This window comes from Anomaloglossus baeobatrachus, chromosome 1 (genome assembly GCF_048569485.1).
Source record: "Anomaloglossus baeobatrachus isolate aAnoBae1 chromosome 1, aAnoBae1.hap1, whole genome shotgun sequence".
NCBI lineage: Eukaryota > Metazoa > Chordata > Amphibia > Anura > Aromobatidae > Anomaloglossus > Anomaloglossus baeobatrachus.
The window spans coordinates 563,002,842-563,014,898 of NC_134353.1; the positions used below are offsets into that span (position 1 = coordinate 563,002,842).

A 12,057-nucleotide genomic window follows, 5' to 3' on the forward strand; every position below is an offset into this window, starting at 1 on the left:
CCATCACACACACACACACACACACACACACACACACACACACACACACACACACACACACCTCTTGTGTTACAATACAACCTGTTTTTGAATATTTTTGAAATCCAATTTGTGTATGATACATCAGCACTAAATATTCTAAAGGGGGCTTTATACGCAGCGACATCGCTAGCAATGTCGCTGGTGAAAGCACCCGCCCCCATCGGTTCTGCGTCACAGTGGCGTCACTAAGGCTGCTTTCACACCTCCGGTTTCTGCAATGCAGCACAATCCGGCACTTTGCAGGAAAATCGCAACCATTTTTTTTTGCTTTCGGTTGCGTTTTTTCTGCATAGACTTTAATTAGTGCCGCATTGTGCCGCAAGGCCTTGCGTTCCATCCGGTTTTTGCCGCATGCGGCAGATTTAGCCGATGCGGCCGGATGGAACGTTGCCTGGCACGTTTTTTCGTGCGGCAAAAAAACCCCGCATCGCGCCGCATTCGGCCGATGCGGCGCATTTTTCAATGCATGCCTATGACGGCTGGATGCGGCGCGATGCGGCAAAAACCGCATCTGGCCGCCGCATGCGTTTTTTGCCACTGCGAATGCTCAGTAGCATGCCACATGCAGCAAAAACCGGACGGGCCGCATGGGAAAAACTTATGCAAAGGATGCAGTGTTTTCACCGCATCCGTTGCATAGCTTGCACAGCCGGATTGAGCCGCACAGCTCAAGCCGGATGTGTGAAAGCAGCCTAAGTGGCCGCCCAATAGAAGCGGAGGGGCGGAGATGAGCGGGCGGAATATCCCGCCCACCTCCTTCCTTCCTCAATGTGGGCGGCCGCAGGTATGGTGTTGTTCGTCGTTCCTGCGGTGTCACACATAGCGATGTGCGCTGCCGCAGGAACGATGAACAACCTGCGTCCTCAACAACTAACGATTTTTTGAAAATGAACGACGTGTCAACAATGGGCGATTTGGTGAGTATTTTCCATCGTTAACGTACGTTCATTGGTATCACACGCAACGACGTCGCTAACTATGCCGGATCTGCGTCACGGAATCTGTGACCCAGGCGATACATCGTTGCGTGTAACGGGGCCTTAAGTTAGGGAAGTGGCATGAGAAAAATCTAGGCAAAAATGTAATTTCTTTGTCGCTCCATTGGGAGACCCAGACAATTGGGTGTATAGCTATGCCTCCGGAGGCCACACAAAGTATTACACTAAAAGTGTAAAGCCCCTCCCCTTCTGCCTATACACCCCCCGTGCCTCACGGGCTCCTCAGTTTTTATGCTTTGTGCGAAGGAGGCAGACATCCACGCATAGCTCCACAGCTTGGTCAGCAGCAGCTGCTGACTAGGTCGGATGGAAGAAAAGAGGGCCCATAACAGGGCCCCCAGCATGCTCCCTTCTCACCCCACTTTGTCGGCGGTGTTGTTAAGGTTGAGGTACCCATTGCGGGTACACAGGCAGGAGCCACATGCTGTTTTCCTTCCCCATCCCTTAATGGGCCCTGGGTGAAGTGGGACCCGGATCGGTCTCCAGGCACTGGGACCGTGCTCCCTCCGTAGCCCCTGGGAATCTGCTGGATAGGAGCAGGGACAAGGCCCTGCTACTATGAGGTACTCTGTGTCCCTGTGGGGACCGCGCATGGAGCGCTTGTGCCATACACATTGCAGCACTGCTGGGTGTGTTAGTGCGCCGGGGACTACCGCGCATGGAGCGCTTGTGCCATACACACCGCAGCACTGCTGGGTGTGTTAGTGCGCCGGGGACTACCGCGCGGCCGCGCTTATTGCCGGCCGCGCTTATAACTTTAGTCCCCGGCTTCTGCGGCCTAGTGTCGTATATTCCCGCCCACAGGCCTGCCAGTCAGGGGAAGGGCGGGACGCTGCACAAATCGTCAGCGCTGAGGGCTGGAGCATACATTAGTATCCTCCTCCCTCCTCACTCAGTACACTGGGGCACTAGATTCCCGCACTTTTCTTGGGCACGCCCACGGTCCCCTCCTTCCCACAGAACGCCGGCAGCCATTCCTGTCAGCGATTCAGACGCTGGAGAGGAGAGACAACACAGGGAGACCCAGGCAGGGAATCTGGTGATCACACAACCGCTCTGAGCGGTCGGTAAGCAGCACCTGCGGTGCTGGCCCCACTGAGTGCCGAAGTGTATATATATATATATAGGCTTATAGGCTATACATTTGCACTGTACGGTCGCTCTGTTGATTTTTGGCTATATACCCTCCTGGTTGTTCTCAGAGGAGACAACATGTCATCCGCAAAAAGCAAGGGTGCCAAAGCACAGGCGTACTTTGCAACTTGTACCTCTTGTACAGCTGTACTACCGGCAGGTTCCACTGACCCTCATTGTGTGCAATGCTCGGCCCCTGTGGCACTTACTCAGCCGGAGCCTCTGCGACTGGTGGCCCAGGTGGAACCACCTGCTACCACTGTCCAGGTGACAGGGACGGAGTTTGCAGCCTTTGCTGACAAACTGTCTGAGACTATGGATAAATGGTCTGCTAAAATACTGGAAGCATTGCAGTCCAGACCGGTGATTCAGGCCCCGGGCACTGTCCAATCCTTGACCCCTGGTCCCCCTCAATCGGAACAGCAAAGTGCCCCTGGGGTAACCCATAGGTCCCAGGGTGAGGTCTCTGACACGGACCGCAGTCCCAGGCCGCCCAAGCGGGGTCGCTGGGAAATTCCCTCGACTTCATCACACTGCTCAGGGTCCCAGCAGGAGGACTCTCTGGAGGATGAAGCGGAGGTATCAGATCAGGATTCTGATCCTGAAGCCGCTCTCAACCTAGATACACCTGAAGGTGACGCAGTAGTGAATGACCTTATAGCGACCATCAATCAGGTGTTGGATATTTCTCCCCCAGCTCCTCCAATTGAGGAGTCTGCTTCTCAGGAGAAATTCCGTTTCAGGTTTCCCAAGCGTACATTAAATATGTTCCTGGATCACTCTGACTTCAGAGAGGCAATCCAGAAAAACCGAGACTGTCCAGACAAGCGTTTTTCCAAGCGCCTTAAGGACACACGTTATCCCTTCCCCCCGAGGTTGTCAAGGGCTGGACTCAGTGTCCTAAGGTGGATCCTCCAATCTCCAGACTGGCGGCTAGATCCATAGTTGCAGTGGAAGATGGGGCTTCACTCAAAGATGCCACTGACAGACAGATGGAACTATGGTTGAAATCCATCTATGAAGCTATCGGCACGTCTTTTGCTCCAGCATTCGCAGCCGTATGGGCACTCCAAGCTATCTCAGCTTGTCAGGCGCAGATTAATGCAGTAACACGTACATCTGCCCCGCAAGTGGTGTCCTTAACCACTCAGGCGTCGGCGTTTGCGTCCTACGCCATTAATGCTATCCTGGACTCGGCGAGCCGTACGGCGGTGGCATCCGCCAATTCGGTGGTACTCCGCAGGGCCATGTGGCTACGTGAATGGAAGGCAGACTCTGCTTCCAAAAAGTTCTTAACCGGTTTGCCATTGTCTGGCGACCGCTTGTTTGGTGAGCGATTGGATGAAATCATTAAACAATCCAAGGGAAAGGATTCATCCTTACCCCAGTCCAAACCAAACAGACCTCAACCACGGAAGGTACAATCGAGGTTTCGGTCCTTTCGGACCGCGGGCAGGTCTCAATTTTCCTCGTCCAAAAGGCCTCAAAAAGGTCAGGGGAACTCCGATGCATGGCGGTCTAAGTCACGTCCTAAAAAGACCGCCGGAGGAACCGCTCCCAAAGCGGCCTCCTCATGACTTTCGGCCTCCTCAACCCGCATCCTCGGTCGGTGGCAGGCTCTCCCGCTTTTGCGACGCCTGGCTGCCACAAGTAAAAGACCGATGGGTGAGAGACATTCTATCTCAAGGTTACAGGATAGAGTTCAGCTCTCGTCCTCCGACTCGTTTCTTCAGAACATCTCCGCCCCCCGACAGAGCCGAGGCTCTTCTGCAGGCGGTAGGCACTCTGAAGGCGGAAGGAGTGGTGATCCCTGTTCCTCTTCAGCAACGGGGTCACGGTTTTTACTCCAACTTGTTCGTGGTGCCAAAAAAGGACGGATCCTCCCGTCCCGTTCTGGACCTAAAACTGCTCAACAAGCATGTGAAAACCAGGCGGTTCCGGATGGAATCGCTCCGCTCCGTCATCGCCTCAATGTCCCAAGGAGATTTCCTGGCATCAATCGACATCAAAGATGCTTATCTCCACGTACCGATTGCACCAGAGCATCAGCGCTTCCTGCGTTTCGCCATAGGGGACGAACACCTTCAGTTCGTGGCACTGCCTTTCGGCCTGGCAACAGCCCCACGGGTCTTCACTAAGGTCATGGCAACAGTGGTGGCAATCCTACACTCTCAGGGACACTCGGTGATCCCTTACTTAGACGATCTACTTGTCAAGGCACCCTCTCTAGGGGCATGCCAACACAGCCTGAACATTGCTCTGGAAACTCTCCAGAGTTTCGGGTGGATCATCAATTTTCCAAAGTCAAATCTGACACCGGCCCAATCACTGACATATCTTGGCATGGAGTTTCATACTCTCTCAGCGATAGTGAAGCTTCCGCTGAACAAACAGCGTTCACTACAGACAGGGGTGCAATCTCTCCTTCAAGGTCAGTCACACCACCTGAGGCGCCTCATGCACTTCCTAGGGAAGATGGTGGCAGCAATGGAGGCAGTTCCTTTTGCGCAGTTTCATCTGCGCCCACTTCAATGGGACATTCTGCGCAAATGGGACAGGAAGTCGACGTCCCTCGACAGGAACGTCTCCCTTTCTCGGGCAGCCAAAGCTTCCCTTCAGTGGTGGCTTCTCCCCACTTCTCTGTCGAAGGGGAAATCCTTCCTGCCCCCATCCTGGGCGGTGGTCACGACGGACGCGAGCCTGTCAGGGTGGGGAGCGGTCTTTCTCCACCACAGGGCTCAGGGTACTTGGACTCAGACAGAGTCCTCCCTTCAGATCAATGTTCTGGAGATAAGGGCAGTGTATCTTGCCCTAAAGGCGTTCCAGCCGTGGCTGGAAGGCAAACAGATCCGAATTCAGTCGGACAACTCCACAGCGGTGGCATACATCAACCACCAAGGCGGGACACGCAGTCGGCAAGCCTTCCAGGAAGTCCGGCGGATTCTGCTGTGGGTGGAAGCCACAGCCTCCACCATATCCGCAGTTCACATCCCGGGCGTAGAAAACTGGGAAGCAGACTTTCTCAGTCGCCAGGGCATGGACGCAGGGGAATGGTCCCTTCACCCGGACGTGTTTCAGGAGATCTGTTGCCGCTGGGGCATGCCGGACGTCGACCTAATGGCGTCCCGGCACAACAACAAGGTCCCGACATTCATGGCACGGTCTCAAGATCACAGAGCTTTGGCGGCAGACGCCTTAGTTCAGGATTGGTCGCAGTTTCAACTCCCTTATGTGTTTCCTCCTCTGGCACTGTTGCCCAGAGTGTTACGCAAGATCAGGGCCGACTGCCGCCGCGCCATCCTCGTCGCTCCAGACTGGCCGAGGAGGTCGTGGTACCCGGATCTGTGGCATCTCATGGTCGGCCAACCGTGGGCACTACCAGACCGACCAGACTTGCTGTCTCAAGGGCCGTTTTTCCATCTGAATTCTGCGGCCCTCAACCTGACTGTGTGGCCATTGAGTCCTGGATCCTAGCGTCTTCAGGATTATCTCAAGAGGTCATTGCCACTATGAGACAGGCTAGGAAACCAGCGTCCGCCAAGATCTACCACAGGACGTGGAAAATATTCCTGTCGTGGTGCTCTGCTCAGGGTTTTTCTCCCTGGCCATTTACCTTGCCCACTTTTTTGTCCTTCCTTCAATCCGGATTGGAAAAGGGTTTGTCGCTCGGCTCCCTTAAGGGACAAGTCTCTGCGCTCTCTGTGTTTTTTCAGAAGCGCCTAGCCAGACTTCCACAGGTACGCACGTTCCTGCAGGGGGTTTGTCACATCGTCCCTCCTTACAAGCGTCCGTTAGAACCCTGGGATCTGAACAGGGTGCTGATGGTTCTTCAGAAACCACCGTTCGAGCCAATGAGGGATATTTCTCTCGCACGCCTTTCGCAGAAAGTGGTTTTCCTAGTAGCAGTCACTTCACTTCGGAGAGTGTCTGAGCTAGCAGCGTTGTCGTGCAAAGCCCCTTTCCTGGTGTTTCACCAGGACAAGGTGGTTCTGCGTCCGGTTCTGGAATTTCTCCCTAAGGTGGTATCCCCCTTTCATCTCAATCAGGATATCTCCTTACCCTCTTTTTGTCCTCATCCAGTTCACCAATGTGAAAAGGATTTGCACTTGTTAGATCTGGTGAGAGCACTCAGATTCTACATTTCTCGTACGGCGCCCCTGCGCCGCTCGGATGCACTCTTTGTCCTTGTCGCTGGCCAGCGTAAAGGGACACAAGCTTCCAAATCAACCCTGGCTCGGTGGATCAAGGAACCGATTCTCGAAGCTTATCATTCCTCGGGGCTTCCGGTTCCCTCAGGGCTGAAGGCCCATTCTACCAGGGCCGTGGGAGCGTCCTGGGCCTTGCGGCACCAGGCTACGGCTCAGCAGGTGTGTCAGGCAGCTACCTGGTCGAGCCTGCACACTTTCACGAAACACTATCAGGTGCATACCTATGCTTCGGCAGATGCCAGCCTAGGTAGGCGAGTCCTTCAGGCGGCGGTTGCCCACCTGTAGGACGGAGCCGTTACGGCTTTATTATGAGGTATTATTTACCCACCCAGGGACTGCTTTTGGACGTCCCAATTGTCTGGGTCTCCCAATGGAGCGACAAAGAAGAAGGGAATTTTGTTTACTTACCGTAAATTCCTTTTCTTCTAGCTCCAATTGGGAGACCCAGCACCCGCCCCTGTTTTTTGTGTACACATGTTGTTCATGTTGAATGGTTTCAGTTCTCCGATATTCCTTCGGATTCAATTTTCTTTAAACCAATTTATAATTTTTTCCTCCTTCTTGCTTTTGCACCAAAACTGAGGAGCCCGTAAGGCACGGGGGGTGTATAGGCAGAAGGGGAGGGGCTTTACACTTTTAGTGTAATACTTTGTGTGGCCTCCGGAGGCATAGCTATACACCCAATTGTCTGGGTCTCCCAATTGGAGCTAGAAGAAAAGGAATTTATGGTAAGTAAACAAAATTCCCTTCTTATGGGATAAAATAGATAAAATTGCCATATGCGTATGTATTCACCCCTTTTTGCAATGAAGCCCCTAAAAATTTCTTGTGCAAGCAATTATTTTCAAAAGTCACTGTTTAGCGAAAGGAAGTCCACATGTATGCAAGCTAAGTGTGACATGGTCTGTCGGTATATATACATCTTCTTGAAAGCCCACAGAGGCTGCAACACCATTAAATAAGATCTACCACTAAACAAAAAACACCATGAAGACCAAAGCTGTGGAAAAATACAAGTCAGGGTTGGGTTCTAAAAAAAAATACCACTCTCTAATGATCCCCATCAAATCCATTATCCTCAAATGGAAAGAACATGGTACCACAAAAAACTTGCCAAGAGAGGGACGCTCATTTGGGAGACTCCCCAAATGTATGTAGGAAGGTGCTTTGTTCAGATGAGACTAAAATCGAACGTTTTGGCCACCATGGTAAACACTATGTCTAGCTCCAAACCAACACAGCTCAACACATCAAGAACACCATCCCCACAAGGAAACATTGTGGTGGCAGCATCATGCTGTGTAAATGTTTTTTGGTAGCAGGATCAGGTAAAATGGTCCTAGTCCAGGGAAAGATGGATGGTGCGAAATACAGGGATATTTTTGACTAAAACCTGTTTATCAGTGATTTGAGACTGTGGTTCACCTTCCAACAAGACAATGACTCAAAGCATACTGCTAAAGCAACACTCGAGTGGTTTAAGGGAACCTGTCAACAGATTTTCCATGTGTAAACTATGACTACCACTTTCAACAGGACCAAAGGCTGCATTCCATAAAGGTGTATATTATCCGCTAACTCTCTGTATACCCCCAAAACCTTCTAATATTCGTCTGCGCTATAGGTAAATCTGGACGGTCTGGTCCTATGAGCGTCCTTGGTGCTCCGTTGATCCGTCCTCTCCGCCGCTGATTGACATCCTTTTCCTCTGATTGACGTCGATGACACCTCCTATATCATCCACACAGCCAGGGGAAATCTCACGCCTGTGTATACACATTGTCGGCTCACACATGCACTTTGCTCTGTCCTACTGTATGCAGAGCTTAAAACATAAGTGCGTATACACGAGGCGGGGTGTGTCTGCACAGGCGTGAAATTTCGCCCTGCTACGTTGTCATCCACATAGCCGGGGTAACCTGTGCTGCATGGCTAAATCTAAAAATTCTGATTGTGTTAGAACCTCTGCACGTAGTAATCTAAGTGATACATCGTTGGACTCAGGATCTCTTTTCCTACATCATGCTGCTCTCAGATGAGGTAGCAAAAACCTGCTGACAGATTCACTTTAAACCTGCCCAAATACTCAACTCCATTTGCTGAAATGCAGCTCGAAACTTGCAAGGAATCATCATTATTAGCGCTGGGCGGACCCAGACTGTAAAAGTCTGGATCTGCACAGTTTTAAAGTTTCCCGGGTGCCGGGCCCAGGCCCAGGTTTCCGGCTGTTTGGTCTGGATCAGGCACTCCAGAAGTTTTAAAAAAAAAAAGAAGGAAAATAAGAAGGAAGCAAACGCTTCATACTTACCTAGGCTCTGTCGCAGCTGTAAACTGCTCCTGGCCGGCTGTACTCTTCTCCTGCGGCCTCCGCTCATCATTGCTCGTCCATATGCACTCAACACTGCTTTCCCCGCCCACCGTCCGCCCTTATCTCTGTGATTGGTTGCAGTCAGACGTGGCCCCAGCCTGTGTGGCAGAGTCTGACAGCAGACAGTCATCGGGGCTCATTCATTCTCTGGAGTGCACATCGAGCAGTCGTGCTCTATGGCGCTCGTAATGACAGAGCTGTAGCAGAGCTGGAATCGTCATGAGACTTCGTGTGGCTTACGTCGGACCTGCAGGGGTGTGTTGGGATTAATAAAGTGGTGAAAGAGGGTGGTTTTTGTATTTTATTCCACATAAAGGTTTTTTTCGGTGTCTGTTTACTTACTGTCACTTACTATTTAGTAATGGGGTCTCAGACGCCTGCCATCACTAACCTAGGACTTAGTGGCTGCTGTGGGCTGCCATTAACGCCTTATTACCCCGATTGCCACTGCACCAGGGCAATCGGGAAGAGCGAAGTAAAGATGTTTGGCACAATCTCCCTGCTGAGTTCCTTGAAAAATGTGTGCAATGTATATAGAAGGAAAAAGTCACTCCAAATATTGATTAGAGTTAGATTTCTCTTTTGTTAATTTATTTTGCATGTTGTTAGTTGCTAAAAAAAAAAAAAAAATCCATGAACACTTTTCTTTCTTAAGCATTCTTTGCGGGGGAACTGCAATCACCTGATTGCTTGTGCCATATAGAGCAATGCCACCGCATCTGTAAATGTAGTAGGAATCACAGTCTCCTTTGAAGCCCAGCAGCAGACAAGGTTTCAAAGGAGCTCTATTATGACAAGTACGGAGGTTTTATAGAGTGAAAAATGATCCTTATAGATTTTAAGGAAATAATGGTCCAAATTGGTGACTTATTCTATACACTTTATTCACCCACTGTTTACAATCACCAGGGATTTCAAATAATGTACTGAAACTTTTCGCACAAAATGACTATCAATCTAATAGTCTCCTCCTCAGTGATCTCCTACCAGCAGGTTAGATGTCATTTCAACATGACCGGTTCCAATTAAATAATTCAACATCATTTTTGGGCCATAATGTCTTAAAGGAGTTATATGATGACGACCACCCCCACTTATAAATGACCAGTTTGTAGAGCACTGCAAAGAAAAGCTTGGTGGCCACTCCTTTGTCCCAAGGTAAACATTTCAGGTTTACATTGTAGAGGACCTCCGCTTCACAATACATAGAGGCCATTCGCAATGTAGCCGGTCACTACCTGACACCTGCAAGTAAACTATCAATCAACAGAATGTACCAGCAATAAACTGGTTAAAGTATTAATGGTAAGTAGTATAAGAAATATGGGGAAAAGTAGCTCAACACCAAAGTATGGCACTTTCAAAACTCTTTAAATTGTGAAATATACTGATATTTGCAAAGTGTCAGGTGATCATAGAACTGTGTTTTCCCACAAATAAGATAGTATTTTATATTATTTTTGGCTCCAAAAGATGAGCTAGGGCTTATTCTCTGGGAATGTGTTATATTTTGTATTGGTGTCATTGATTGGGTCCCCCGTTAATGAAAAATGAATATTCACCCCTTCCTCCACCCACCCCTCTGTGAGCATCAGTGATTGAAACTTTTGTTAATGAAATAAAAAATATTCTGCCCTTTCCCACGCCCACCCCCTTTGCCAGTGTCAGTGATTGGAACTTTTGTTGATGACATAATGAATATTCACCCTCTTTCTGACTTGGGTCAGAAGAGCTGCTGGCCAGTGCGAGCATTGTGCTGCAATCCTCGGGCAGTAATATGACAGTCTGCGTGAATCACTGAAGTCGCGCACGGGGTGGGTGGAGAAGGAGGTGAATATTCATTATTCTATTAACACAGGTTCCAATCACTAACGCCAGCATAGGGGTAGTTGGGGAAGGGGTTGAATATTTTTTTTCAAAAACACAAGTTCCAATTACTCATGTCGTCAGTGGGGTGGGCAGGATTATGGGCTGGAAGAAGGGTGAATATTTATTTCATTAACTTGCCGAACTGTGATTATAATCGTCTGGGGCTTATAGCAACAGAACAGGGCAATATACACCAATAAAAGTTACATATCCTTAAAGGGCTGCGTAAACTCTATTTCATGATACTAATATGCTATACCATATGATGATCCCAAGCTAGGGCTTATTTTTTGAGTAGAGCTTATATTTTAAGCATACTCAAAAAATGGCTGGAAAATCCTGCTAGGGCTTATTTTCGAGGAGATGCAGTATTTAAGCAGGAATATTTACTTGTAGGATAACGAGCCAGGGACCCACTACTCATGATGCGTTTCACAAAAAAAGTGCTTCTTCAGGGACTCAACAATATAGCAAAAATAAAAATGGGTAGGTCTCTAATATTAAAAAAAAGGTTTTTTTGTTTTTTGTATCCTTTTATTTACCCTTATCTGAGTAACATTTCAGTTCTAAACACATGAGCCTTTCTAATGCCTTCTCTCGTAGCTTGAAAAAATAAAGAAACCCTCACTTTTTTCATATTTGAGCGATACCTATATATTTTTTTGCCACAAGTACATAAATTATGTATGTGTGTGTATGCACCTGCTTGTGTCAGTCTTCACATACCCCTGGCATTCTATTCACAGGCCAGTGGGAACAGATGTAGTAGTAGAAGTAGTCTTATGATTTCCGGAATCAGGTGGGGATAGCCAGAAAAAAAAATCATAAGATAATTGAATTAGCTAAAATAAAGGCAAAGCGAATATCTAAGCAGTCCTGGAGGAAAGTTCCTGCAACAGAGCGTGGAAGAACTGGGGTGTGATTTCTGATGAATAGTGTCCAATTATCCAGTGCACATGGCAGATGAAAGGCACCAGCAGATGTTGCACTGTATCGGCGGCGTGAAGTGTGTTAATAATCAATGGAGTGGGCTCCTGTCCACATTTTATTATGTAAAATGTTATCGGAGCAGCTCATAGTGGATCCGTAATGAAGCTGTAACGTTCCTAGCCCTGCTATCTGACATCTAACCGCAATAGCTGCCATTGATGAAACGATGAGGCAATTTCACTTCTTATTCTCCCTGGCCATATACACCTTAGACTTTTTTTTCCTGAGATTTTCCTAATTGTGTCAAAATCAATCAAGTTTTTCCAAAAATGTTGAAATCGTGAGAGAAACAAAAACATACAGTATAACAAATAATCCAGTGTACATTCACTAATAAGCCAATCAGCAGTAAAATTGGGACTTTTGATGAAGACAATAAGTACCCAAATACTCGTTTTTCCAATTTCCTTTCCTAATTTTTCTATATTTACAATGCTTTCAGGGCTGC

At 48.8% G+C, this 12,057-nt stretch overlaps 1 protein-coding gene across 5 annotated transcripts in view; it reads left to right on the forward strand.

The window, feature by feature from the left end:
- The window catches only part of MPDZ (multiple PDZ domain crumbs cell polarity complex component), a 268,414-nt gene that overhangs the window by 123,546 nt on the left and 132,811 nt on the right, over positions 1–12,057 (forward strand). The gene's annotated exons all lie outside the window — the stretch shown is intronic.